This window comes from Simochromis diagramma, unplaced genomic scaffold (genome assembly GCF_900408965.1).
Source record: "Simochromis diagramma unplaced genomic scaffold, fSimDia1.1 OVJJ01000084.1, whole genome shotgun sequence".
Taxonomy (NCBI): domain Eukaryota; kingdom Metazoa; phylum Chordata; class Actinopteri; order Cichliformes; family Cichlidae; genus Simochromis; species Simochromis diagramma.
Genome location: NW_024386906.1, coordinates 1,829 through 26,262, shown reverse-complemented (window position 1 = coordinate 26,262; position 24,434 = coordinate 1,829). Strand labels below are relative to the sequence as shown.

At 40.7% G+C, this 24,434-nt stretch overlaps 2 long non-coding RNA genes across 4 annotated transcripts; one reads left to right on the top strand and one right to left on the bottom strand.

Moving 5' to 3' along the window:
- Window positions 1-144: 144 nt before the first annotated feature.
- Window positions 145-7,164, top strand: LOC120735515. 3 transcript variants are annotated; one of them, XR_005696289.1, is made up of 6 exons: window positions 145-287; window positions 581-659; window positions 1,944-2,035; window positions 2,737-2,894; window positions 3,314-3,371; window positions 4,310-7,164. It is a non-coding gene; the product is annotated as an uncharacterized LOC120735515 (long non-coding RNA). The 3 variants fall into 3 exon arrangements; XR_005696290.1 differs by lacking the exons at window positions 145-287; window positions 581-659 and having other exon boundaries at window positions 1,666-2,035; window positions 3,317-3,371; XR_005696288.1 differs by lacking the exons at window positions 145-287; window positions 581-659 and having other exon boundaries at window positions 1,668-2,035.
- A 15,965-nt stretch (window positions 7,165-23,129) lies between these two features.
- On the bottom strand, window positions 23,130-24,137 carry LOC120735511. The gene is made up of 3 exons (XR_005696284.1): window positions 23,938-24,137; window positions 23,775-23,864; window positions 23,130-23,697 (listed from the first exon to the last, which is right to left on the bottom strand). It is a non-coding gene; the product is annotated as an uncharacterized LOC120735511 (long non-coding RNA).
- Window positions 24,138-24,434: the final 297 nt, after the last annotated feature.

Below are 24,434 nucleotides of genomic sequence, written 5' to 3'. Positions count from 1 at the left end.
GCCAATCACAGCTCGTAACAATATTTGTCTCTTTTATATACAGTACGTCTGAAAGATACTTGTCTTTGAGATGAAGAGTAAGTGATAGGGAATATAAATAAATGCAACTTGAATCTTTACTGAAGCTAATTATTCAACACGTTCTCACTCCCAACTCGTCAAACGTGTGACGCATGATCAGGCTCCCTCTGCTGCACTTATGGACGCGCAGGGTACCCCTCTCGCGTCGGGAATTGACGTGAAGGGTCCTCCGATTGAAGAGATTGCCGCGGAAGTGCCTTTTGTCGGTATATTTAGACATTTTCCAAATCACATTGTAGTGACGTATACAGAACACAATAAATTATATAATGTAAACAACTACCTGAAAAACAGGTAGAACAATACTTTTGTATGGTTTATTGCATTTACGGAGGGAGTGATGTATGCTGGGTAATGGCACAGCTAGCTACTGGGTGACTTTATTCACCCGCTTCGGCTGTTATCAGTCCATACAATGGGCGTTATTAGCACAAATCAGTCCCATAGATATGGGCCATCTCCTGCTAGATTGTTCAGAAGGTTGTTCTCATCCATCCAGATGGAGGATCACTAACAGGAGCGTGGAAGACTCCAGAATCCACTCTGGCTGCAATCCGGTGGATATGCAGTGTGTACAGGTAAGACCATTTAAACGGACAGCATTTATAGAATGACTATTAAAAGTCAGCGAGTGTCAGTAATGTTAATGTGGTTATGTTAGTAATACACCGTGTAGATAACCTGCTGTTAGTTTGGTATTTTGTCCTAATCCGCCTGCCGTACCTCCGTGTAGGTGTGTGTGTGTATGTTTTGAGTGGTATAGGCGCCATTCCGTTATTGAATCCAAGCATGTAAGTTCTCTGCTGCTGTGCTGGTTAATAAAACCACGTTAACTGAGATTACTGCTTCATCATTATCATACTGGTGAACATACAACACACCGAGTGCTAATATAACAGCTTTAAGATGCATTTGTAGATGTTATTACGTGTTTTACCGTCTTTATGGTGCTAGCTTAAAGTTACGGTGTAAACGTTAGCTTATATTGGAGGAAAGCTGTTACTGTTTAAACGATGTTAGCACAGAAATATTAGCTTCTGTCATGACTGATGAAGTTACTAGTTAATAAAGTTTTCAGTAAAGTGATTAATCGCAGCCACAGACTGACAGCAAATATCTCGATTAGCTTCAGTGCATCTGTAATAAATATGTGCAAGTTTCAGTGCTTCGTTTAAACTGTATGATACTTATACTGACCCAGGGTCAGTGTAAAATACAATCCTAGCTGTGTGAACAAAGCCTGGCTCCTTTAATCCTGCATGACAAACCTCAGGATGCAGGTTATTATTACTCTTTCCTGCTGGCACACCTGTCACACCTGAGAGTCAGCTAGAAACTTACAGTGACGTGGACATCATGCAAAGACTGCCAGACTCTGTAATACTGCAAATGATCAGTGACTCAGGTTATCACTAAACTTTAAACGGCACCTCTGTGTCTCTGTGTGCTGAACATCTAGGATTGAGTCAGGCTGCATTGACTGTGGGACTTTAATGTGTTAAAAGCAGGTTGAAGACGGCTCAGAAACATTTGAAGATTAAAATTTAGCATTATGGCTGCTGGTGGTTTGTAAAGCCTCTACTCAGCTGTATTTTTTTACTAATTTATGTTTGTTGTTGTTTAACACAGATTTCAGAAGAGCAAATATGCTTAATAGTTTAACTAGATTTCATTTGTCAGTGTGGGACTGCTGAGTCACCGGAAGAACTCATTTGATTCATTCTCCACATGATGTTCATTTACAGAAATGTTTCACAGGAACTGATTTCTCCCAAAGGGTGAACTAGTGTGTTTCCATAGATTACCTCTGTATGAATGTACTTTTAAATGAAGGCAAGTGTTTGTCCTTTTTTGTTCCTCAGGTACAGTACGTGATATCAAGGGCAGGCGGTCAACACTGGGGGTAGACAAGAAGCAGACGTACTTCCAAGAGGGAGCTGCAGTGAGGTCAGAGGTCAGAATCTGAAACAGCTCAGGTTTATATTTTAGAGGTTATAAAAAAATCAAAATGTATTTATAAAGAAACCTTTAAATAATAGTCATAATTATGATTATTATAAGAAATATCAAACATTTAAGTGTTAGCCCTGCGATAAACTGGCAGCCTGTCTTTGTCCTGTATCAGCTGGGATAGGCTTCATCCTCCCGCAACCCTGAATTGGATACATTGTATTCCAATTATGTAATCTGATCATTTACAAACTCAAGGTATCTAATCAAAATGTAAGTAATAATTATAAAATGGGAAAGCAGAAATAAGTGTGACATGAATGTAAATGTGTGAGCTGACATAGAGGACAGCTACATGTAGTCTGAAAAACCTTTGTTGTCAAGTTTGCAGGTCTATCAGCACGAGACATTCTTACATAGAAGAGACATTAAAGTCTCTAACTCAGTGAAGCATTATTGGTCCCGTCTGTTTGGATAAATATAGTAAGTTGATGTTTGTCCATTTATTGACACATTTTCTTAAGTGCTTATCCAGTTCAGGATCACAGTGGAGCTGCAGCTGGATATGTTCACTAAATAAACCTTACAAAAGTTAACAATAAACCTGCATCCATGTACGTTGTTGTCCACAGGATGAGAAAATCAAACTGGAAGACTGTGGAACATGTTAATAAATGTATGTGTTTATGCCTGTGTCTTTCACAGGAGGCGCTGGAAGGTTTCCCTAATAGTTCCTGGTGAATCAAAGCAGAACCATAAAGGTTGCTGGACTGCATGATGGCCTTACCCCTGAGCAGTCATCCTGTTAAAGGAGGAACCAGTTAGAAGCTGTTTTCAAAGTAGCTGAGCAGATTTCATCTCAAGTAAGCGATTAACTGTTTGTTCATCTGTTCTGCCACTTAAAGAGCATTTAAGGACGTCGTTTGAGTGTCCAGTTGAATTAATTCTACTGGCTCTCATGGTCATTTGTTATTATAGACATATTTTTCATGTTCATCCAGCTATTTAGTAAATTCTATCTATTTAGTAATATCCGTCAGCTATAAAATGTAATATAAATATAAAAATATCTAAATATCTCCTGCCCTTTATGTTTTAATGATGTAAGTCTGTTTACATTAGCATTCCTCACATATCAATGAGATGCTGTACAGTACAATCCTACTGACACAGCAGAGGGATAACGACGGCTATTCAACATCGTTACACGACACATTCGAGCTGCACGATGCAGACAAAGTGACTAAATCATCTTTTTTGTGGTTTATTGTCTTCAAACCAGCAGACAAAGCCGATGGCAGAAGATGTCAGAGAAGAACTTCAGGCCGTGGACTGAAAAGGTATTTTTTTCTTGTTATCAAAGACATTTGGAGTGGCAGCTTCTACAACTGGTTGTGCTAAAGTAAAGCTTACAGTCTAAGAAATCACAGTGTTGATATTCAGCACAAAGAGAAAAGCTCACTTGTTTGAATTTATTTACAATCATAGTTTTATAAATTCTGACTGTAAACAGCTTTTACAGCTTTGATATTGTTTGACACTCGATATCAGGTTTAATTTAAAGGTTTCTGTGTCCCAATGAGCCATTTACACTGACCAGTGTCAGTTTAACTGTAACACATTCATTATTTAGATTCAACAGAGAAATAACTGAATGTAAAAATGGCAGCCCTCAGGCAGGTTTATAGAGATACATGCATGCATTATGAAATTTATGTATCCCAGATAATTGTTATTCATCTAGTCATGGCAGACCTACCTCTTCCTCCCAAGTTAACTGCAACCCAAAAGAACTAGTGGGGCTATTTACACACTCACAACCAGTGTGGGGTAAAAAGAGCCACCAAAAAGCTGTCAGCCACAGATGTGCTAGAAGAGTTAGAAACTCTACTTATGGAGAAACTTTCTAAGTCTAACAGAGGACAGGTACTCCTGCCCAAATAACATGATATAACCCCACATACAGCCCAGCCATAAAGTGAACCAAGTCATTTAGTTAAAGACAGCATGGGACCAAATGCATGTAACCAGCCTGCATCAACCTGACATTTCTTCCTCCTGAATTAAATGAATGAATGGATGAAAGTTAAATGACTACAAACCTAAAGCCACTAGTTCCCACACTGGAGCTCCCTGACACTGTGTGTTAACCGTATTTAGCTTGTATCAACAGTTGTAACAGGCTAAGCCACCTGAGACACTGCATTGAATGATTGTTCCTGTCTTAATGATTTCAGCTGACTGGTTTCAGCTCAGATGTTCTGCTTTTTCCTTTCAGTAGATCAAAGCAGCTCGTGCTCCTTCTGCTTCCAATTTAGAAGAAGAAGAAGAAGGCGAAGGCTTCAGCGAAGTGGCGTTCATGGTCTCAGTGAACAGTCACGGTCACACACTGCATGTGGTTTTAAAAGCAACATGTCTGTTCAGTACAACGATGTGTAATATTAGTGCAGCTACGGTTTGTTCTTGAACATCAGTTCTGTTTTCTACTTTGATCACTTAGACCAAAAAAGTGTTGTTTTCAGATTCTTTCTTTTACATCTATAAACCACCTGTTCATTTTTTTATTACAATTAGTTTCACATAAATGTTAGTGTTTCCTTTATGATCTTTTAATGCTTACACTACACTGTACATGTCTACATTAGAGACATTTCTGTTACCTGTTTCTGTTGACTCAGAGTTGTGAAATGTTCTTTTATTTGATGCACAATATGAAGTTCATAATTTTCTTACAAATAAAACTCTAATGACAAACATGAACAGCTGTGCTTATTTCTGAGACATGAGTTTTTGAATGTGTTCATATTTAGACAGTGTGCATCTGTATGCTGAAACTGTGATGGTGAACCTGAGGTGATGGTCAACAGAAGGCAAATATATATCAATATAAAACAATATTGAAGTAATGTCTTTACCCTCTGCAGCGTGTGGACGCTGTGCACGCAATCACCTTATTCACTGTAGTAAACGTGCACCGCTAGCTCACGTGACTGACTGTCTCCATGGTTACATCGTATATTATTAGCTATGCAAACAGCTTCCAAAGATACCGCCATAGCTCTCTGCAGCTGTAACACTGTCACACTTTGCAAATCATTTCACGTTTTTGATCGTTATGAAGACAGAATATGTTTTTAAGGTCATGCTAGGCGGTTGCTATGGTGGTTGCTGTGGACTCGGGTGGACCGCGTCCGATTCCTGTTATTAGCTGTCCGCCGCAGGAAGGCTGCGTTCCATTTACAAGTAGTGACCGTCTGCCGCAACTCGAACTCAAACCCCGCTTTGTTCTTTAATTATAGGCCTTTTATAGCCGTTCATGACACGCACACACACACATAAAGCACTTTGCCTCACCATGAGAATGCAAGTTTACCTAACCTAACCTTAAAGTATCTGATATAGGATAGAAAAATGAAGCAACCAGAGATTTAATGATGAAGACTCTGGGTTCTGTAGTTCACGTTTTACAGTCCTGAATGACTCTTTGCATATAATTTATTGAAGAGGACTTTAGAATGCACTTTACATTTAGACTGTTGCTGTTTCATTTTTTACATTGTTGCTGTGTTATGTCATGAATAAGGTTCACCTGCTGGGGGTTTGATGGATCAGCTGGACAATACAGTCAAAGACAGACTTCATTCATCATATGCAAGAATCCTAGTTGGATTTTTGTTGTCACTCATGTTTTTGAACCAAATATTGAAAACAATTCTGACAGACTGGATACCTGGTCAGGGTGTACATTACCTTGTAGTCAAGCATCCCAGGACAGAGCCCTGCCCCACCATGAGCCTGGGTGGATACGTTGTTATTAATATAAAAGGACCGATACTGAATATGAATATTTCATGAAAATTGAATTATAATACAAATTAGTAATAAGGGTTTCTCTGCGCCCTTATCTACCCCATACTCAAAGAGCTGCGGGCAGAGAGGGTGACAGGCGAGGATGGCACTGAAGAGAAGATGCTCGGTTTCTGGAGTCTCCTGGTCCTGTCAGTATTAGTAGGATGCATCTGCTGTGTCTTCTCGTGGATGCTCACCTACCTTGACTCGTTCCAGCCTGGTATGGATTTCCCAACACTGCGGACAGTGGCCCACGTCAGAGACATTTAATATTGATTACATATGTCTGAATTGCTAACCCTAACCCTAGCTCAACAGACCACAATGCCCTGGACTGTCAGTATTATTACATGCTGTGAACATAAGTAGCTTTGATCACAGTTTATGTTGTAAAAGAGAAGGAATATTGGAAAGAAAGATCAACATTGTGATATTATTTCTTCCAAACTGACCAGAAACATGCTTGTCAGACTCTCACAGCAAAGGATCAGACTCACTGTGCATGACGGCTCAGGCCAATGATGTCTGTTAGATTGTCAGTTGTTTAGTGCTTCTGTACAGTTAGAGTCACCGTCTCTATTTCAGAATAATTAATATGCGGAAAACACTAAAAGTTGATTGTCTTCCAATATTCTAGCATAATTAAAAAACTTTGACTTTGTAAGTACATATTATTAGTCCTAATGCCAGCATGATTCTTCATAACTCCTGCTTTGAAATACTGAACTTTAAAATTGACCTGATGAAAGATCATTTACAGTGGCACTCTGTCAGGATCATTCTGACTGTAAGATCACTGTATTAATCTGAATCCTTCTGAAATGTGCTGTGAATGAATGCTGATGCAACTCACTGTGGGAAAGCTGTTAATAAAATGAATCTGTGACACATGCAACACATTCACAGAGGAAGAGGACACAAAGGGAGGACACGCAGAGGCTGTGTTGAAGTCAGAAATCCAAATCTTTATTAAAAAACAGGCGGCGGTTACAAACAGGAAGACAAGCAGTCCATCAAACAGTCTACAGGGTCAAACATACAGAGAATTCAAACAGCAGTAAAAAATAACTGGACACTGAAAAACATAAAGCAATGTGTGACGCAATAAAAGGAAGCAGCGCAATATATTCACTGAATTATCATCAATTACAAAAGAGAAAAACGACGATTTCTAAGGATTATTTTCTTAAATGCAGTTAGAGTGTGGCTGGTAAAGATGGAAACATACAGAATGTAAACTGTGTGAGTTTGTGAACTTTGTTAGTAACAAATGAGGTAAAAAAACAACCAAAACAGACAAAACACAGAAAGAGGCTCAGTATTCATTAATAATTAGAAAGAAACATTCTGGTCGTGGATTTTTACAGTCTTAGTTCCGCTCGCTGTCATCATTATAATCATCATGATCAATGGCGAGGTCCTGAGGTGGGCGGGGCTGTCTCTGGTGATGTCACCATGAAGGAACAGCATCTGGCACGTGTTGCTGAAACATCCCAGTACACTGGTGTAGTTTCCTCTCCAGCTGTTTGACATGTGACACTTGAACATTAAGGGGAAGAAGAAGAAACAGTGTTAGGTCAGGTGACCACATGGTTTCTAAAGTAACTGACAGGAAGTAACCAGGCCGTTAGAAATGGATGGCATGTGTTTAGAGTTACTGGAGTTGGGTAACTCTACTTACCAAAAGCAGCAGCACACAGATGAAGGATCAGATGCTGAATGTTGCAGGAACATGCTCATGTGTGGTGGTCATTCAGTGCTGCAGGTTAGACAGTCCAAGACTGATATGCTGCCCATCTGAGAGTTTGAAAACACACATGCAAAGATTTATTTTGTGTTACAGTCAAAGTTGGATGTTCATTTTTGTCCTTTAAAAATGTTTGTGTATTTGAAAGCACTAACATTTAAGGATGACTTGGATCGTCTCCTTTAAAGGGGAGACAAGTGTATCCACTGATCTACGTCACTTTACCTGGATGATGACTCCTCCCCCCTCACTCAGAAACACTCCTAATATAACCAAGCAAATAAATAATATTGAAGATTTACTTACATCATTACAAAAACAGCAAAAACATCTCCCTTTGATTCTATTTCTCCATTCCTGCTGAACATCAGGCAACAAATATCTCAATAAATCACAGTAAAATGTAAAGCACATGTTTTCTCTGCTTTGTCTAACCTCTGCAGAGCCTCTGTCAAGAAAAACATATCTGTAAGCATAAAACAAATATACATTCATAACACGTCACTGGACAAACCTCGGTCAGTTGATTTCCTCTGTGCAGTGCAGACGAGCATCAGTCAGCAAGTGACTCTGCTGGTTCTTCTGAGGAAACACCACCGTCTCTCCACACCGTCACCATCTGTGAGCACAAACTGCCGCTCTGCTCTGCCAGCATGTAGGAATCACATATCACACACACAGGGGTGAAGAAACATCAGAGCTCAACTTTGGATACTTTAGATCTAAACAGATCAAAGTAGCTCTTAGTTTCAGCAATCAGACAAACAATGATACCAAACTGATTCTGTATGAATACAATATGGTATTTTCAATACAGCTGTCAAATTAATTTATTAAAACTAATACAGATATATGTACATTTTTTTTGATAAATTAGTTTGCTAAATTATAAGAATATATATATATTTTTTTTCATTTAACAATTGCAACTGAAAGAAATTAAATATTGAACAAAAATATATTGTCACATTCTGAGCATGCTCAGCACGCTGACAGACTTGAAGTTGCTACAGATTTTAAGAAGTGATAATTATAGGGAAGAAACTTCTCTTTTTCATCCGTTTAATCAAACATTTGATGCCTCAGCTGTCTCAGTCCTGTAGCGTTCTGCAACTACAACTAACCTGAGGCTTGGATTTGGCTGCAGGTGCCCCTGTACATCCTTCTCAGCAGCACACATGTGGGTACCATTTAATCACACTTCTTCCTGAGCTTTGCTTCATCACAAGACCAAAGGTGGCATCCCGTGTCAGTCTTATCATCATCCAGAAGAAACATTTGAAGAAACATCATGGAGAAGAAACATTTACGCGCCTCCTGGTTTTGTTTTCTGATCCTGCGAAAAGACTGAGGACAACAAAGCCCAGAGAACACGAGATACACAACATCCAACATTCAGACTCAACAGCCTCCATAAATGAAGAGCACCAGGTTGGTTCAGTTATAGTAGATATGAGCATACTTCACATTACTGGGTATGAATAATAATGAGGAGGCAAACTTTGAAGATGCAGAGCATGATGTCCCATCATCAGACTGTAAACAAACATCCACCAGGCTTCTTTGTTGCCAAAATTGATGATTCTCCCATCAGGGATCAGTAGCGTGTATTAACCTGTGGTATAAGCAGCAGTCACTGAAATATTACTGTTTCAGATAAGAAATCTAGCACATAAAAGCCAGGGTGGGAGGGATCTCTGCAAACTGACTTACCTCTGCAAGTGTGAAGCTCAACAAAAATCTGCCTCTCCAGTCACAGACAAACAAAACCTCCAGCTGGGAGATAGAAAACGCTGTCTGGGTCTTGCTGGATGTTGCTGGTCAGAGTCCCACATTAGCAGAGTGCTTCTTGGTCCCACTGACCCATGTGGACAGCGACTGTGGAGAACTGTTCTGGAAAACAGAGAAGAGAATTAAAATAACAAAAAGCCAAACAGGATTTCCACAAAGACTCTCTTGGAATCAGCAATCAAAAAAATCACTGGTTCATATTAAATATGAACAGGTTCCTTAAATGTACACAGTTCAGATCTGTTTTAATTTAATTTCCTTCACACAGCACATTCGTCCAGGCTGACAGGTAAACATAGAATTAATCTCAGGTAACATGACTCATAGTAGAGTTTCAGTAAGAAAGATTGCAGGCTCTAATATTATTACCACACAATCCAAGGACACACCAACAGCTCAGATTTGTAGAACTATTTAAACAAATGTCTTCTGAATATTCAATTCAGGTTCACAGTGGGAGGGTGGGGGGTGTCGTGGAATTTTTAAAATAAAGTCTGCAACACAGAAAGAGCTGTGATCAAGCTATTTATTACTGCGCCAACACACATCAAACATCACAGTTCAGTCATGTCAGCGCTGCCACAGAGGTCGTGCTCCTACTCCTTTATGCATTCCAAGGAAGAGGAAGTTAAACTGATCCTACCACACTTCATGTGTCTCGCTATGAAACCTAACGGATCAATGGTTAAGCTGTTTTGTGCCCTTGGCCTTATCACCACCTGTAAAGGGAGTTGTTTTCTCAAACTGCTGACGCTGAAGTAAGTTCATCTAGTTTTAGAAACTTTCACTGAACAGTAACAGTGTCACAACTAAGCATATGCATAAGCACTTAAATACTTTAAATGAGAATAACAGAACATTTCTATTACAGAGGCTAGAGCCTGTCCCAGTAGTCATAGGTAGAGCACACCTGGACAGGTCACCAGTCTGTCAGAGGACTAACACAGAGACAGACATCAGAGTAACAAATCTATTTAAAATTAATGTAAGTTTGCTGCAGCTGTATGTATGAACATGTGTTTCTGTGCTCACAGTCCACCTCTCAGGAACCTGCAGTTCATTTTTAGTCTACTTTAAACAGACCTCACAAAAGGCTGATGTGGCTGGATCAGTAGTCTGATTTAAGTACGATACCTTTGGCCAGGGATTAATCTGGTACATCGCTTCACTGCAGTCTTACGTATTTTCCCCACACCTGAATAAAAAATACTGATATATACAAATAACAGCTTCAGCTGATACAGCCTGACCCAATCCTAGATGTTCAGCACACAGAGACACAGAGGTGCCGTTTAAAGTTTAGTGTTAACCTGAGTCACTGATCATTTGCAGTATTACAGAGTCTGGCAGTCTTTGCATGATGTCCACGTCACTGTAAGTTTCTAGCTGACTCTCAGGTGTGACAGGTGTGTCAGCAGGAAAGAGTAATAATAACCTGCATCCTGAGGTTTGTCATGCAGGATTAAAGGAGCCAGGCTTTGTTCACACAGCTAGGATTGTATTTTACACTGACCCTGGGTCAGTATAAGTATCATACAGTTTAAACGAAGCACTGAAACTTGCACATATTTATTACAGATGCACTGAAGCTAATCGAGATATTTGCTGTCAATCTGTGGCTGCGATTAATCACTTTACTGGAAACTTTATTAACTAGTAACTTCATCAGTCATGACAGAAGCTAATATTTCTGTGCTAACATCGTTTAACCAGTAACAGCTTTACTCCAATATAAGCTAACGTTTACACCGTAACTTTAAGCTAGCACCATAAAGACGGTAAAACACGTAATAATATCTACAAATGCATCTTAAAGCTGTTATATTAGCACTCGGTGTATTACTAACATAACCACATTAACATTACTGACACTCGCTGACTTTTAATAGTCATTCTATAAATGCTGTCCGTTTAAATGGTCTTACCTGTACACACTGCATATCCACCGGATTCCAGCCAGAGTGGATTCTGGAGTCTTCCACGCTCCTGTTAGTGATCCTCCATCTGGATGGATGAGAACAACCTTCTGAACAATCTAGCAGGAGATGGCCCATATCTATGGGACTGATTTGTGCTAATAACGCCCATTGTATTGACTGATAACAGCCGAAGCGGGTGAATAAACCCAGTAGCTAGCTGTGCCATTACCCAGCATACATCACTCCCTCCGTAAATGCAATAAACGATACAAAAGCATCGTTCTACCTGTTTTTCAGGTAGTTGTTTACATTATATAATTTATTGTGTTCTGTATACGTCACTACAATGTGATTTGGAAAATGTCTAAATATACCGACAACAGGCACTTCCGCAGCAATCTCTTCAATCGGAGGACCCTTCACGTCAATTCCCGACGCGAGAGGGGTACCCTGTGCGTCCATAAGTGCAGCAGAGGGAGCCTGACCATGCGTCACACGTTTGACGAGTTGGGAGTGAGAACGTGTTGAATTATTTGAAACAGAGTTCAAGTTCACAACTGCAAATTTGTAATAAAATACGTTTCATTTATTAATAATTATTAATATAATATTAATCAACAATAATCATTAATGATAATACGTTATTTACCAGTTAATCTTAAAATTACTGTTACTGGATACAGAAATGAAGCCCAACAATCATGTTTTCAGTCTCTCAGCCTCAGATACTCAATAAACTAAAAAACATTTAAGTAAAAAAACAAACAAAAAACAACAAATTTTCGCTTCCATTCCTGTCAAACAATGCCGTATAAAACGTGTCTAGTGGCTAGTATCGTGGCTGCTAGGCAACCTGAGCAGTGGATGAAGATAAGACTGTCCCTTCCAGCCTTCGAAGGACCCGGCCTACATAGACCATGAATTGGGACACACCTTGTTTGACAGCAACAGTTAATCATTCCACCTTGTTAACCTTTGTCATGAATGTAGATGCTGAAAAAAGGAGCTGTTACTGCAAAACTGACCTGTTCCAATTCCATTTAAACAGCCCGAGAAGACATTACACATCAGTCACACTCAGCTGCTACTAAATGATAATGCACTGATTCTTCTAAAGCACTTTCATACACGCCTGAAACACTCAAAGTGCTTTATACAACATGCAGCATTTGCCCATTGACACATGCACTCTCTTCTATGCTTTAAGCGCTTTCTCTCTATGGACGGCCAGGAATGACAAAACTAAATAATTATTGACACATTTAATTAATTAATTAATTATGTATTTATTTAATTCACTTCGGGCCCTGTGGCTGTGTTCATGAGTTTATTATATCTGTCATCCTCACGCATCAAAGTCAGGGGGCGGGGTTAACGCTGATGGAGTCAAAGCCATTGCTTTGCCCTGGTGGCCATTCTTTTAGTGGGTGTTTCTCAGTGCCAACAACGGACATGTAGAAACTAACTGAACTGTACTTTGAAATACCCTGTTTGTGTGTCACCAAAAACGCTTTGAATATTCTTTTAGCTGAGAATGTAGTGGTTTATCTTCAGATTTCTGGTGGGTTTGTCAAGATAGAGCCTGTTTGCAAAAGTGCTTCGATGATTTCAGAGATGTCTGCCTAGCCCAGTCTCACTGGAAAGTGTGTGATAGACCCGCTTGAGCTGTTATATCACCGACAAAGCGCAGGTCCCGGTACACAGCTGCCATAACCCCTGTTGAGCAATGGGTGTGTCCGAATTCAGGGGAAGGATGCTCCGAAGGACGCATTTTGAGGCAATGATGTCACAGCGACGCGACGAAGGCTGTCCGAATTCAAAGAGCGCTCAAAATGTGGCGACAAATGCATCCTACTTTTCCCCAAATTTTAAGGATGGGTTCGATGTATCCTCCGTGTCTTACCATAATCCCAGGATTCATTGCGGGCCACACAGGAGATTGTTTTCTGAAAACGATGGTGGTCGAACCGGGAAAACACTTTCAAATGTAAGTATATGAAAATCTGGTCGTACAAAAGTTAAATTGTCATAGCGCTTGTGTTGTTAAGCTTTGGGCAGCTGCATAGACATTTTTGTTTTTAATTCAAATAACCCTAAACTAGCTTGCAGCGTCCAGACGGTGTTCCTCTGGTGTTCTTTTGGATTTAGGGATTAACATAGTTGCCATGGTTTCCTTTCTTCTCTTATTTGTTGTGTGTGATCAGGACAATTCTGGAGAAGATGGGCCTGCAGGGGAAAGTCACCCCCTTGCAGTCCAGAAGACGTGGGATAACTTTAAAAAATACAAAGTACGTGTGTGTGTTATCAAGAAGATGATTCTTAAGAACACAAGTTAATAAATGTCCAATTACTGAGAGTTGTTGTGGTGTTTTTATTTGCCTGCTGTCATTTTTGATTTCCTCTGCCTTTAGGATTGCAAGTATCCAGGCTCAGGAGAGGGGGTCAGTGGGAAGCCCACTGCTGCTACTTGGCCCTGGTTTGCCCTCATGGATGAGGTGATAGGACAGAGACCTTCCATTAAGCCTCCTGTCCTAATGTCCTCTCTCCCTGAGGACACTCCAGGGCCAAGCACAGCAGTGGGTGATCAAAACGACAGCGATGACGAAGAGGATCAGCCACCTACGACAGGGAGGAAGAGGAAAAGAGATGATGAGCTGCTAGACCTCATCAGAGAGGACATGAGGCAGCAAAGAGAGGCTGAGGAGAGGAGAGCAGGGAGAGGATGGACAGACTGTTCTCTGTTCTAGAAAGATCAGTTCCAAAATGAGTTATGCATTGAAAAATGTATTTATATGAATATATTTGGTACATTGTTATGTGTTGCATTTAATTTAATTTAGAAGATCATCATTTAGCCTGGAGAAATAGTTTGCTGCTTTATAAGAAAGCCCTCCGCAAAGCCAGAACATCTTACTATTCATCACTGATTGAAGAAAATAAGAACAACCCCAGGTTTCTCTTCAGCTCTGTAGCCAGGCTGACAAACAGTCAGAGCTCTTTTGAGCCAACCATCCCTTTAACGTTAACTAGTAATGACTTCATGAACTTCTTCACAAATAACATTTTAATCATTAGAGAAAAAATGACCAATAATCATCCCACAGATGTAATATTCAGAGGTGTGGACTCGAGTCACATGACTTGGACTCGAGTCAGACTCGAGTCATTAATTTTATGACTTTAGACTTGACTTGAAAAAATGTTCTAAGACTTGTGACTTGACTTGGACTTTTACACCAATGACTTGGGACTTGAATTGGACTTGAACCGGTTTACTTGAAAAGACTTGATATTTTACCCCAAATATAAAATTTAACATGCATATTATATAGAGATTGAAAATGTGACGTCATTCACGGGTAGAACCGCAAAGGATTCTGGGAACTCGTGGCAAGAAGTACTAGCGCACGCAGGCGATAAAAAGAAACACAAAAATGTCAAGAAGCTGTTGTATTATTAACTGCAATAGCCGGTCGCATGACAGCCACGGGAAGCCGACGGGTAAAGAGATCGGTTGTTATCGGATTACGTCGTTGAAGAGAAATTGTTCGAGCCATGTTTCCGAAGTAACAAAGAGGCGACTGGATTGCAGCCATTCAAAGACCAAATATAACGTCCCAGAACACTCCAGCTCACAGGTTAGTCTGCTCCAAGCATTCCCACAAAGGTCAGTCTGCTGTTGTAGTTAATGCGTCATTTTCATAACATATTTGGTGATATAGGTTACAAGCAAGTCTGGCGCTGAACAGAAATTGTCGCTCCTTTGTTTATTGTGCATAAATAGTGAATTGTCCTGACACAATATTGTGTTACAATTCTGTTATTATGGTACATTGACAAAAACATATACTTTTATTCACAGGATAAAACAGTTGTTTTGTATCACTAATTGCCCAGTGCGATTACAGCATACAATATTATTGTCACTGCTACATTTCTGTGATGCTACCAGAAATTATTTCCACTGCTAATTAATTACCATTGAGCTCAAAGGTCCTATTAATAAACGGTTAACGAATGTGTATTTATGACGACGATTTGTGAGACTGGTAAACTTATGATACGTACGATGGTCTTTACTTTCTACACGGTGCATTTCAAGGTCCTGCACCCATCCGTCGGTAAACTGTACCTGGGCTTGTTGCAGTGACCTGAAGTTACTAAACTTCATGAGTGCATGCACTCACTCCAAGAACCGTATGATTATAAATATGCATATAAATATGCTATGATGAGATAGCTGACTTCATCTAACTAGCAAATGTTTTCCAGGCTACGTTGGTGATGCAGTTTTTTTTTTTAAATGATATTTTAAAAAAAATATCATTTATTTATGTATGATATTTTTGTCATGCGATTTTAAAGCCGGTCCTACAAGCGCATCCAAGAATAACATGCAGCTTATCTCAGAACTGTCGGTGAAAATTATTCTTGGAGCTAGGTTTAATTGAGCTGCATTCTAAAGAGGTGCAATTTCACAATTTGTGTATATTTTCTAAGTTCACTATTTTGTCATGTGTTGAGAAAAACACAGATTTAAAAATTACATGGTCTAATATTTACATTTAGCATATAACTGCAACATGCTTTTTTCGGGTTTTTTTAAAGACTCGAAAGGACTTGAAATTCAAAATTTCAGACTTGTGACTTTACTTGGACTTTTACACCAGTGACTTGAGACTCGACTCTGACTTGCCTGACATTACTTGAGACTTGACTTGAGACTTGAGGATAAAGACTTGAGACTTACTTGAGACTTGCAAAACAATGACTTGGTCCCACCTCTGGTAATATTATCTACAGCTACTCTTAGTACCATTGATGTTAAGTTAGACTCTTTTTCTCCAATTGATCTTTCTGAGTTAACTTCAATAATTACTTCCTCCAAACCATCAACGTGTCTTTTAGACCCCATTCCTACAAAACTGCTCAAAGAAGTCCTGCCATTAATTAATGCTTCGATCTTAAATATGATCAACCTATCTCTAATGATCGGCTATGTACCACAGGCCTTCAAGCTGGCTGTAGTTAAACCTTTACTCAAAAAGCATCTCTAGACCCAGCAGTCTTAGCTAATTATAGGCCAATCTCCAACCTTCCTTTATATCAAACATCCTTGAAAGAGTAGTTGTCAAACAGCTAACAGATCATCTGCAGAGGAATGGTTTATTTGAAGAGTTTCAGTCAGGTTTCAGAGCTCATCACAGCACAGAAACAGCTTTAGTGAACGTTACAAATGATCTTCTTATGGCCTCTGACAGTGGACTCATCTCTGTGCTTGTCCTGCTAGACCTCAGTGCAGCGTTCGATACTGTCGACCATAATATCCTATTAGAGCGATTAGAACATGCTGTAGGTATTACAGGTACTGTGCTGCAGTGGTTTGTATCATATCTATCTAATAGACTCCAATTTGTGCATGTAAATGGAGAGTCCTCTTCACACACTGAGGTTAATTATGGAGTTCCACAGGGTTCAGTGCTAGGACCAATTCTGTTTACATTATACATGCTTCCCTTAGGCAGCATCATTAGAAGACATAGCATACATTTACACTGCTTTGCTGATGACCAGTGTTGGGACTAACGCGTTATTAAGTAACGGGTTACAGTAACTACGTTATTATTGTGGTAACGAGCACGGTAACTAGTTATTATGCCAAAATCAGGAACGCGTTACTCGTTACTGGGATTTAGATAGGGTCGTTACTCGTTACTTCGTGTGGTGGCTATCGCGGAGCTTCCACAGATTCAGTAACATTAGCAAGTGGTGGAGGCCAGCAGGTGGATGAAGGAAAAGGGACGCAGAAGGAAAAGAGACCCGAGGCGGCCGCCGGTCCAAGTGTGAACTGAACTTCAGGTAAGAAGTTATGACCTGCAGTCTCTCTGGGTCAGATATAAACCAAGTTTAGGTGGAGTTTATTTTCGTTATTCTGACTTTTTTCGTACTGCGTGCTAGCTAGCATGACGGAGTTTCTATACAGCTGGGTGGGTGCTATGAAGTTAATGATGTTGAACTTTATTTTGTTCATAAGTTATTAGAGTTGCCAACCGTCCCGTCTGGTATTCAGAGAAAATATTACGCGTTTCTTATTGAGGTGAAAAGGAACAGTTTGTCCCGTAAATTAGCTACAATGAAAAAGACACAAAGCTGGAGTTATTCTGTGTCTTTGCTGCACAGCTGCCTCTTCTTCTTTCATTCGCTCCCTCCCTCTCCCGTTTCTACTTCAATCATGAAACTGATCAATGATCAGCTGATCGGCTCTCTTGTTTGTTTATCGCCCACTTTGCGCCGAAAGAGGAAACCAGCGGATGTCGCGTTAAACAACAGCAGCACGTTTAAGCTTGATCAGCTGTTGTTAGAATTTATTTAATATTAATTTCTAGTATCAGCTGATGTTTGCTGGAGCCACAGCTGTAAAGCTGCTGGTCATGATGTCGGTTTGGATATGTGGTGAGAGGGAAACATGAAGATGAAACCAGGAGATGTCCTTACTGGATCATCAGAGCTGAACAGTGATGGAGAAACAGGTTTACCTTTTAGGTGACATGAATGAGTTGAAGGAAAATTATGAACTGTTTCTGAGAGACAAATAACACCAGGATCCTTTTTTAGGTAGCTGACAGCTGGTGACTGTGCAGGGGTGGGTCTAGCAAAGTTTTGCCAAGGGGGCAGGTAGGGCATTAACAGGGAGAGGGGGGCACAAAGAAATACTTTTCTTTCTTATTCTCATTTAAAATGTCTAGCTTTTAAAAAATAATTATCTGAATCTTACAACAAACGATTGATAGATTGATGCATATACAGTGGGGCAAAAAAGTATTTAGTCAGCCACCGATTGTGCAAGTTCCCCCACTTAAAATGATAACAGAGGTCAGTAATTTGCACCAGAGGTACACTTCAACTGTGAGAGACAGAATGTGAAAAAAAAATCCATGAATTCACATGGTAGGATTTGTAAAAAATTTATTTGTAAATTAGGGTGGAAAATAAGTATTTGGTCACCTCAAACAAGGAAAATCTCTGGCTCTTACAGACCTGTAACGTCTTCTGTAAGAAGCTTTTCTGTCCCTCACTCGTTACCTGTATGAATGGCACCTGTTTGAACTCATCATTTGTATAAAAGACACCTGTCCACAGCCTCAAACAGTCAGACTCCAAACTCCACCATGGCCAAGACCAAAGAGCTTTCGAAGGACACCAGGAAAAGTATTGTAGACCTGCACCAGACTGGGAAGAGTGAATCTACAATAGGCAAGCAGCTTGGTGTGAAAAAATCAACTGTGGGAGCAATCATCAGAAAATGGAAGACATACAAGACCACTGATAATCTCCCTCGATCTGGGGCTCCACGCAAGATCTCATCCCGTGGGGTCAAAATGATCATGAGAACGGTGAGCAAAGATCCCAGAACCACACGGGGGGACCTGGTGAATGACCTGCAGAGAGCTGGGACCAAAGTAACAAAGGTCACCATCAGTAACACACTACAACGGCAGGGAATCAAATCCCGCAGTGCCAGACGTGTTCCGCTGCTGAAGCCAGTGCATGTCCAGGCCCGTCTGAAGTTTGCCAGAGAGCACATGGATGATACAGCAGAGGATTGGGAGAATGTCATGTGGTCAGATGGAACCAAAGTAGAACTTTTTGGTATAAACTCAACTCGTCGTGTTTGGAGGAAGAAGAATACTGAGTTGCATCCCAAGAACACCATACCTACTGTGAAGCATGGGGGTGGAAACATCATGCTATGGGGCTGTTTTTCTGCCAAGGGGACAGGACGACTGATCCGTGTTAAGGACAGAATGAATGGGGCCATGTATCGTGAGATTTTGAGCCAAAACCTCCTTCCATCAGTGAGAACTTTGAAGATGAAACGAGGCTGGGTCTTCCAACATGACAATGATCCAAAACACACCGCCCGGGCAACAAAGGAGTGGCTCTGTAAGAAGCATTTGAAAGTCCTGGAGTGGCCTAGCCAGTCTCCAGACCTCAACCCCATAGAAAATCTGTGGCGGGAGTTGAAAGTCCGTGTTGCTCGGCGACAGCCCCAAAACATCACTGCTCTCGAGAAGATCTGCATGGAGGAATGGGCCAAAATACCAGCTACTGTGTGTGCAAACCTGGTAAAGACCTATAGTAAACGTTTGACCTCTGTTATTGCCAACAAAGGTTATGTTACAAAGTATTGAGTTGTATTTTTGTTATTGACCAAATACTTATTTTCCACCCTGATTTACGAATAAATTCTTTACAAATCCTACCATGTGGATTCATGGATTTTTTTTTTCACATTCTGTCTCTCACAGTTGAAGTGTACCTCTGGTGCAAATTACTGACCTCTGTCATCATTTTAAGTGGGGGAACTTGCACAATCGGTGGCTGACTAAATACTTTTTTGCCCCACTGTATACCATCAGAACAGTGTACATCACTGTCACAACAGTGTTTATTTTCATTCAAAGGCTTTATGATTTTTCCTATAATGGTGGGCCGGTCTCTAGTCAAAATGCCCGGGACGATTTTCTGTCCCAGTCCAGCTCTGTATGCAGCTCATCTTCAGTCTGGTGTTACCTACATCTTCCTATTCAGAAGGCAGAATTTCCGAGTTCTGAGTACAATCGAAAGCACCACGACTGCAGTTTTTGTGTTGGATGTAAAAGGCCCACATGACGCTGTGACGTAGGCTAGAATCATGGCAGCAGTCAATGACGGTCCAGGCGTGGGATTTCTCTCGTGGAAATATCCACATTATCTTTTCCTTTCTATTGGTAGGTGGCACAGTGCACTTGTGGCAAGTAAGCAAGCTAGAAGACTGGCAAAGTTATGGAAGAAACACATTAACAAGAGAATTCTGAGTAAAACCAAAGTTACTTTCCCTAGTAACTAGTTACTTTGAAAGTAACGAGTAACTTGAAGTAACTGAGTTACTTTTGAGAGAAGTAACTAGTAATGTAACTAAGTTACTATTTTAAAGTAACTTACCCAACACTGCTGATGACACCCAGCTCTATCTGTCCATGAAGCCAGATAACACACACCAATGAGTTAAACTGCAGGAATGTCTTAAAGACATAAAGACCTGGATGGCCGCTAACTTTCTGCTTCTTAATTCAGATCAAACTGAGGTTATTGTACTCGGCCCTGAAAATCTTAGAAATATGGTATCTAAGCAGATTCTTACTCTGGATGGCATTACCTTGGCCTCCAGTAACGCTGTGAGGAACCTTGGAGTCATTTTTGACCAGGACATGTCCTTCAACGCACATATTAAACACATATGTAAGACTGCTTTCTTCCATTTGTGCAACATCTCTAAAGTTAGAAATATCCTGTCTCAGAGTGACGCTGAAAAACTAGTTCATGCATTTATTACTTCCAGGCTGGACGACTGTAATTCATTATTATCAGGAAGTCCTAAAAACTCCCTGAAAAGCCTTCAGCTAATCCAAAATGCTGCAGCAAGAGTCCTGACAGGGACTAGAAAGAGAGCAGATTTCTTCTGTTTTGGCTTCCCTTCATTGGCTTCCTGTTAAATCCAGAATTCAAAATCCTGCTCCTCACATACAAGGTCTTAAATAATCAGGCCCCATCTCATCTTAATGACCTTGTAGTACCATATCACCCTATTAGAGCACTTCGCTCTCGCTCTGCAGGCCTACTTGTTGTTCCTAGAGTATTTAAAAGTAGAATGGGAGGCAGAGCCTTCAGTTTTCAGGCCCCTCTTCTGTGGAACCAGCTTCCAGTTTGGATTCAGGAGACAGACACTATCTCTACTTTCAAGATTAGGCTTAAAACTTTCCTTTTTGCTAAAGCATATAGTTAGGGCTGGACCAGGTGACCCTGAATCCTCCCTTAGTTATGCTGCAATAGACATAGGCTGCCGGGGATTCCCATGATGCATTGAGTTTTTCCTTTCCAGTCACCTTTCTCACTCACTATGTCTTAATGGACGATCTGATATCCTCGTGTTGGCGTTGTTCCCACATCATCATAATTAATGTTGTTCCAGAGTCCACATTACAAGTAACCAATCACCTTCTTGTGACGTCATACTTTTGCGACTTCGAAAAATACCCGCCTTAAAAAAACAAATGTTCTTCGAGAAACCGCCTTTTGTCCGCCGATCCAGCAATTTCAATTCCTCTCAAGATACTTTTCTTTAATAAACGGTAAGCATAATACATATGTTTTCCTTGAAATGGATAGCTGTTTGTTTGCTAGTGATAGGCTACTTGCGAACCAGTGTTCTCCAGACAGAGAATTGAGTGTCAATGTATTATGATTTATTATGAAAGTACAGGTGAATATAGCTGTCATAACAATGTCAAGCAAAATTGCAGTAGCTTCCCTGATCATTTTACAAACATAAGTCAAGAGAATTTGAACTAAAAGGCCTAGACTAATGGTTGTGTGCTGAATCTATGAATCAAACTATCACCTGGAAACATAATTAACTGGTCCATAGCTGTGAAACTGGACATGAGTTCTTGATTCTATGGAGATTAACACTAATCCAGAAATTTACAAATTTGTCCTGGGACATCGCGTAAATGTTGTTCCTGGGACATCGCGTAAATGTTGTTCCTGGGACATCGCGTAAATGTTGTTCCTGGGACATCGCGTAAATGTTGTTCCTGGGACATCGCGTAAATGTTGTTCCTGGGACATCGCGTAAATGTTGTTCCTGGGACATCGCGTAAATGTTGTTCCTGGGACATCGCGTAAATGTTGTTCCTGGGACATCGCGTAAATGTTGTTCCTGGGACATCACGTAAATGTTGTCCCTGGGACATCACATAAATGTTGTCCCTGGGACATCGCGTAGAAGTTGTCCCTGGGACATCGTGTAAATGTTGTCCCTGGGACATCACGTAGAAGTTGTCCCTGGGACATCGCGCAAATGTTGTCCCTGGGACATCGTGTAGAAGTTGTCCCTGGGACATCACGTAAATGTTGTTCCTGGGACATCGTGTAAATGTTGTCCCTGGGACATCGCGTAGAAGTTGTCCCTGGGACATCTCGTAAATGTTGTCCCTGGGACATCGTGTAAATGTTGTCCCTGGGACATCACGTAGAAGTTGTCCCTGGGACATCGTGTAAATGTTGTCCCTGGGGCATCGTGTAAATGTCTGGATGATCTAATTGAAGTGCTCCTAGGGAAGGCCGACGACTACTTCTCAGTCATAAAAAGCCTGCAAGATGTGGGCCGCATGAAAAACAGGTTTGCTGACACCTTGTCTCAAGTTTCAGACTCTGCTTCAAGACTGATGGAAAGTGGTTGGGCTCTTAAAATTACAGTCAAGAACAGCCATGGAGTTAATGCATATCAAGTCCCATCTGAGTCTAGAGAAGACATAGTGTATGATGTCTGCCCTGTTGACTCCTACTGCAACTGTACATATGGCTTACGAGGACTTCTTTGCAAGCATCTAGTGTTACTTGCAAAATTAGCAGAGGTTGACAATGACATCTATCCAAACATGGAAACAGACATTTCTACCTTGGCAAGAATTGCAGTGAAAGAAAGGCATTACTCTGTACACTGTGAGGACTTGAAAGTGATAAAAATGCCAAGTTTGTTTGGAAATCTGTGTTTTTTTGCATCGGCTGAAACACTTCAGTGCACTTGTTGTACGTTCTCTCACTATAACACATGTGCTTGCCTGAAGGTGGCTTGTAGCCATTTTAAACAAATGAAAAACTCTCTGAAAAGTCCTTTATCAACTTTGAATGACACTCCTGTAGTTGAAAGCACAGACAAAAAATGCACAGAAGATGCGGTTGGAAAACTAAATGTGACCCGTGGTAGGTACCTATTTAAAATAGGACAGAGCCGTAGGCGCACAGTCAGTTTAAAAGAGTTTAATTTTTAATACAAAATAAAAGAAACAGTGTAACAGCAGCACCTAAAAACAATTAAAAATGTTAAAACTGTACGATTGCCCGTGAGACAGGACAAGCGCTGCGGGGAACAGTTTAAAAACAAATCGACATAGCACACAGGTTAAAAATGGACGGCAACTCACACATGACCCCAAATGGGTAAAACACTATAGAAAAAAAGGCAAATCTTCGGTGCCGTCTTCACTCGGGCCCCCCCGCTGTGCATGCAAGAGCGGGGAGACAAAAAAAGGATTTGTTTTCCCTGCAGCGCCTTCACCGCCTGCGAATCAATATCTGTGGTGCCTACTGATACAGAAAAAAGTAAAACAAAAAAAACAAAAAAACAAAACCATCGACAGCCGCAGCAGTCAGTCTGTCGACTTACACCAGTTTTAAACAAATTAAAACACACTGATGTGTCGGGTCCTTTGCCCGCAGCCAGAAATCCACCTGGCAAAGCAGCAGCTCGGTACTCTGTGAATAAAAGGCAGGAGATCACTAGCTGGACAATAAAACACAGGAATATTCCTCCACTGAATTGGTTTTGTTACCTGTCCACAAGTTCGTGTCACACCCTAATAAATGTGGGTCAGTGGCGATGAAGTCCACTATACCGTTCTCACGGGAGCAATGTTTCCCACCTACAAGGGTGCAAATAACTGTAAACCTCTGCCAACAGCCAGAGCTCAAGTGGTACATTTTTGTGTAACCTACCGTTCTAACAGAAGTTTAGGGGAGGACGCGTATCAGACTTTCATAGTTAAGAAACACCAACTTGCCCAACTCGGACCAAGCGCTCGCAGCTTCAGGTTTGCAAAGGAATACCCAATTGCCCACACCTGCGCTTATGAAAGGAGCGAAGACCAGCTCCGCCCACCAGGGGCGGTCCCAAGTCTCCAGGTCTCACCTGTCACATAAATGCTGTTTTAGACACAGTTAAACAGTGGGCATTCATTACTGCAATGATAGATGAACTGCATACAAATGTCTTAAAAACAAAACAAGAAGTAGGCAAAAGTATCAGAATCAGAATCAGAATCAGAATCAGAAAGGGGTTTATTGCCAAATGTTGAGCAGGTTTACAACATTAGGAAATTGCTGCAGTGCTTCAGTGCAAACATAGTGTCATAAAGATATAAAAATAAGAATAAGAATTAAAAGTGCTACGTAGAAAGATATGTGCATGAGATATACATGAGATATATACATGA